The sequence below is a fragment of the Penaeus monodon genome, chromosome 5 (genome assembly GCF_015228065.2).
Source record: "Penaeus monodon isolate SGIC_2016 chromosome 5, NSTDA_Pmon_1, whole genome shotgun sequence".
Taxonomy (NCBI): Eukaryota; Metazoa; Arthropoda; class Malacostraca; order Decapoda; family Penaeidae; genus Penaeus; species Penaeus monodon.
The window spans coordinates 54,743,473-54,750,144 of NC_051390.1; positions in this window are offsets into that span (position 1 = coordinate 54,743,473).

Genomic DNA, 6,672 nt, shown 5'->3' on the forward strand with positions numbered 1-6,672 from the left:
TGTCTCTATCTGTCTTTCTCTCTTTGTCTGTCTGTCATATTCTCTCTCTCTCTCTCGCTCCTTTTCTCTTTCTTTCTCTCTCATACTGTCTCTATTTGTCTGTCTATCATTTTCTCTCTCTCTCTCTCTCTCTCTCTCTCTCCCTCCCTCTCTCTCTCCCTCTCTCTCTCTCTCCCTCTCTCTCTCTCTCCCCGTCCCTCTCTCTCTCTCTCTCTTTCTCTCTCTCTCTCTTCTCTTCTCTCTCTCTCTCGCTCTTCTCTTCTCTCTCTCTCTCTGATCTCTCTCTCTCTCTCTCTCTCTCTCTTTCTTCCCCCCCTCCCCCCTCTCTTCCTCTCTCTCTCCTTTTTTCCTATTCCTTCGGAGGGTGATATTACAGAAGTTTTTCTTTTCATTAAGGCAACTCGAAATCAAAAGAAACCCTCGATTGAAAACTGTTTCCGTTTTCTTTCTTGGTGCAAACACTTAGAAGGGAGACTTAAAAAAAGTGTTATATTCTATTCTTTTTAATCTTCTCGTTTTTTTTTCTTTTTCTTCCTTCATAAGATCACGTTGGGTGTTTTAGAAGATTTGGTAGAGATGAATAGGAAGAGAAGCGAGGCGGATGAATAGATAGATAAGCAGACAGATAGATAGATACATCGATAGATAGGTAGAGAGTGAGAGACATACAGACAAATAGATAGATAGACAAAAAGACAGACAGACAGACAGACAAATATATGGACAGAAAGAAAGACAGAAATCCAGACTGCCAGACAGACAAACGAGAAGACAGAACCCCGGGTCATGAGGAGAGAGAGAGAGAGAGAGTGACAGACGAGAGAGACGAGAATGAGACTGGGGAGGAGAGAGTAGAGTTTGAGAGAGAATGAGAGAGAGAGAGGAGAGAGGAGAGAGAGAGATGAGACGAGAGAGAGGAGAGAGATAGAGAGAGAGAGAGAGAGACGAGAGAAAAGACGGAGATTGTAGTCGAGAGAGAGAGAGAGAGCTGAGAGTAGGAGAGGGAAGAGAGAGTGAGACTGATGAGAGATTGAATTTGATGAGATGAGAGAGAGAGAGAGGGAGAGAGACTTGGAGGGAGAGAGGAGGGATGATGAGGGGGAGATGAGAGAGAGAGAGAGATTGTATCGGAGATGAGAGAGAGAGAGAGAGAGTTAGATGAGATGAGATGAAGACGTTGAGAGAGAGAGAAGGGAGAGATGAGAGAGAGAAGAGATGAGGTTGAAGACGACTTCGAGATTGATCTGCTACGTGACCGACGTAGCGAAGTGGAGAGAGATGGTGATGTTTGTTTGAGACGGATGCAGGAGAGAAAGATGAAGAGAGAGAGATGAAAGAGAGAGAGAGAGAGAGGGGGGGGGCAGAGAAGAACCGTAGAGGAAGAGAGGAGAGAGAAGAAGGATGAGAGAGAGAAGAGAGAGAGGACGAGGAGAGAGACGGTGGAGAGGGAGAGGATGATGTCGAGAGAGAGAGAGCCGAGACGAGAGACAGAAGGAGAGAGATGAGAAGAGAGAAAGAGATATAGATAGATAGATAGATAGAGTAGATGAAGAGAGAGAGAGAGAGAGAAAGATGAGACGAGACGAGAGAGACGGAGGCGGAGAGAGAGAGAGAGGGGATCGATGAATGAGATCGTATGAGAGAGATGAGATGATTGATGAGGAGAGTGATGGAAGAGAGAGAGATCCCTGAGAGCTCAGATGACGACAGTAGAGAGACGAGATAGAGACTGAGAGAGAGAGTATGAAGACGATGAGAGAGAGAGAGAGAGAAGACGAGAGAGAGAGTAGGGACGAGAGGCACTGACGATCGAGAAATTGCGGATGTGGACGATGAGAGGGACCGAGATGAGAGGAGAGAGAGACAAAGATGAGAGAAAAAAAGAGAGAGAGAGAGTCGATGAGGAAGAGAGAGAGAGAGGAGATGAGATGAGAGACGAAGAGAGAGAGCAGAGAGAGAAGTATGATTCAGAGGAAGAGTAGAGAGAGAGGAGGAGAGGGGGAGAAAGATACACGAGTATGAGAGAGAACGAGAGAGAGAGAAGGAGAGAGAGACTTGAGAGAGCAGAGACGACGATGACGAGATGACGATAGAGAGAGAGAAAGAGAGAGAGAGAGAGAGAGCGAGAGAGACGAGGAGACGATCGTAACGAGGAGAGAGAGAACCCGAGGAGAGACGAGAGAGAGATAAGAGACTATAGATAGATAGATGACGACTAGATAGATTAAGATGTAGATGAGAGAGAAGACGAAGAATGAGCTCTAGCGCTCGAGGTGGAGCAGATCGGTATTCAACGACGAGACGAGAGACGAGAGAGAGAGAGAGAGAGGACCAATCTGAGAGAAGAGAGAACAGTACCCTTAGAGAAGACGATAGATTAGACGATTGCATGAGACTGCTCCGGAGAGTAGACGAGATGAAGAGAGAGAGAGTGGGAGAGAGAGCGAGTGCTATGAGAGAGAGAGAGAGAGAGTGGAGACTGGACTGATGGAGAGAGAGATGACAGATTGAGAGAGACCGATGAGAGAGAGAGAGAAAGACGAGTGTAGAGAGCGAGAGAGATCGAGAGAGTACTGAGAGACGAGAGAGAGAGCGAGAGATAGAGACGACTTCGGAGATATGAGGTAGAGACGATGTGAGTACTCTGAGATACGTCTCTGCTAGAGGTGCTCAGCGAGCCTGGTGATTGATGTGCTGTCTCGTAGGTGGTGGTGGATTCTCTCGTATGTTGTGAGAGAGAGATTGAGTTTCTGTTGAGTGGACTGACTGAGAGGATGAGCAGAGATACATTAGATGAAGAGAGAGAGGCAATTGAAGCAGACAGAGGAGATGATGAGACTGAGAGAGACGAGATAGAGAGAGACTGTGAGCAGAGAGAGAGTACCGTATCGGAGACGGAGAAGGCGAGAGAGAAGAGACGAGAGAGAGAGATGAGGTCGATGAGACGTGGACATTGAGAGAGAGAGGAGAGATGAAGAGAGATGACGACCGTATCAGTGATTAGACGAGACGGATGAGAAGAGAGAGCGATGCGAAGAAGGGGGGGGGGGGTAGAAATCATAGAGATGAGAAACGAGAGACGAGTGGGTGAGACGAGCTGGAGGGAGAGAGAAGAGAGAGAGAGAGATAGATAGATAGATAGAGAGCAGATGAGAGAGCTTGACGGTATGATGACGATGAGACGAAGAGAGACATGGGGGGAGGGGAGAGTCTAAAGAAAGACTATGGACGCGCGGGGTAAAGATGACTTGACTGAGAGAGAGATAGTGAATAAATATTACTGGAAGTGAAGGAGAAAAAAATTATATGGACTTTAAGAAGATGTACCTGAAAATTGTCAGCTGAATTCCTGAGGACAAACTGTGTGATGCACTGACTTTACTGGTCATTCTGAGAACGAATTGCGAAGAAACCAGGAATATAATCTGTAATTATCAGGAAGAGGGAAACCTCTTTACATTCAGTGCAAGCATGGGTCAAAGGTATCACATGGGGATTGATAGATACGATAAATATGATATGCATAGATAGGACAATGATAGATAGGTAGATTGGATAGAAGGTAGATGATAGAGATGAGAATGATAGGAAGTAGAATGGATCGATAGATAAGACAGACAGTATAGATAGATACGATATATAGATGGATAGGTAGATATAGATTAGGTGGCAGATAGACTAGGTATATAGATAGATTAGATGGATGCGTATAGGTGCTAGGTAGGGTGGTGTGAGAAGATGATCGTGTAGGATTAGGTAGATAAGTAGATAGGTAGACAACTGTAAGACACTAGATAGATAGACTGTAACAGTGAATGCATGTAAAGATAGACAGCATAGATAGTTAGGACAGATAGATAGACCGATAGATATAGAGGGTTAGATCAGATTCGACATTGATAATTAGGAGTGAGAAAAGGAAACACAAAATAATTAGGCTGGATTTTGTCTGTCTTCTGCACGACATTCATAGTTGGCAAGTTCAGTTTTTGTGTCTGTCTGTGCTGTCTAAGAACTCAACTGAATGGGTATATGTTCGCGTGAATGTGTATGCGCGTGTCAGATATGTGTTTGTTAGGTCATTCACATGCATAATATCTAAAGACGTAGACACATATACACACGCACCCTATGCCACGCACACTTACAGGACAGTGCACTCTCCCTCTCTCTCTCTTCTTCCCTCTTCCTCTCCTCCCTTACTCTTATCTCTCTCGTGGAAATCAGATAGATAGACAGCACAGATCAGATACGATAGATAGATAGATAGTAATTCAGTGATAGGATAGATCGCTCGATAGATAGATCAGCATAGATATGTATAGAGCATGACGATGAGAGAGAGAGAGAGATGAGACTCTGCGATTGATGAAACGATGACAGAGAGTGGATTATATATGTATATACTATATATATATAATACTTCACAATATTATATCTATATATATATATATACTCTATATGTACTATATAAATATATATATATTATATACATATATATATATAAATACACACACACACACACTACATCCACTCACCCAGCAACATATTATATACATTCACTATTAACTTCTTAATTATACATTATTATCTATTATATATATAATATCTTACATATATATCATATATTCGATATATTTACTAATATATAAACATTACATAATATTATATTATACTATACATATTACTATTCTATATATATACTATATATATATACTATTTATAATATCCATATATAAGAGAAGAGAAAGAGAGCAGGAAATGCGAGAGAGAGCGCAGATGAGTGCGACGAGAGAGAGAGAGAGAGAGAGATGAGAGAAGGACTGATAAGACGAGATGATTGATGGAGAGGAGAGAGCTGAGACATGAAGAGACGAGAGAATGATTATGAGAGAGAGGGTCGGGGGGGGACAGAGAGAGGAACGTAAACAAATTCAAACAGCCACAGAACAATGAGAGAAAAGGCGAAAAAACAACACAAAAACTAAAGGCGCGGAGAGTAATAACGGGATGAGATGGACAAAACGGACGGCATGGATTGATGAGCATATCTAGAGGTACGCCAGCAATAACAAGGGTATATTGTTACACAACACTACCATACAGGCTCAGATATATAATATGTAATAAGGCTTGTTTACATAGTTATATACAGCTTTCGGTATTGAGTATGTGATTCGGCGGAGTCGAGCGGTACCCTGTCGCTGATCTTTGGTCTGTCTTACTGTATTGTTGTATATGTCTGATTGCATTGCTTTGGTCTTTTTGCGACACGTTGTTTGTTTGGTTATCTGTCTTGGTGGATCAAGTGTGTATATATACATTTTTATATTGTATTTATTATAAATTCGATATATATATATATATATATATAGTATATCTACATTACTATATACTACAATACTCTATATATATTAGTTATATATTATTATATATATATATATATATATATATATATTATTGTATTATTATTATATATATATATGATATATCGATATTATTACTTACTATTACTCTTATTATATTATACTATATTATATATGATGTAATATGTTATGAAACGTGTATGCACATGTATGTGTTATACGATACACACACATAGTACACACCATACACACCATACATACATCATACAATACATATCATACATACATACATATCATTACATACATACCTCTATTATATATATATTATATATTACACTTCAATGTCTGTACTTATATTATACTTTTTAGTTATTACTACATTAACTATAACTCTATTACACACAATATTATATATATATACTATATTATATATTAATTATACTATATATTATTAATCTCTCATACTACTATATTATATATACTTATATATGTATGTGCTATACATTATCATATGTGTAGTATATATTTATCACATAAATACATTATTTATATACTATATATATATATAATATCATATACATAATTATAATATATATATATACTATAGATGTGTGTGGGTGCTGTGGGTTGACGTGTGTGTGTGTGTGTGTGCACGTGTATTGTACTGGACACACACCACACAACACATCACACACACACACACACACACAACACACACACACGCACAACACATACATACACGCACCACACACACACACACACACCACACACACATACATAACATTATAAGTAATACTATTAATATTACTTATATATCACTATATATACTTACCTACTAATATATATATTACCTGCATATTATACACACCGCTCTTCATTGTGGTTGTGGAAAGTTTCAAAGTGTGCGTGTGTGTGTGTATGCGTATGTGTGTCTTTGTCTGAAAACGTGTATATGTGCGTGCGTGTGTATATATGTGCGCATGTGTTACGTTATGCGCAGCGCGTGGTATGTGCGTCGTGCTTCGTGGTTGTACATACGCCCGGTAGGGGACGCCATCCCCAGTATCCACGATCCCGGCCTCCTTAAGAGAGTGAGATGTTCACAGCATCCCTCTCTCGCCGCATCTCCCGATATCTCATTTCTACAGCCATACGTCAAGGGAGATTTATTGATTCTCATTATCTCTCCCTGTGTGCGTCTTGCCTATTATTGCTCTCTCTGTCAATTCCTGTTCGTCTTTTTTTATTTATTTATTTATTATTTTTTTTATTGTTATATATTGTTTTTTTTTTTTTTTTTTCTCTT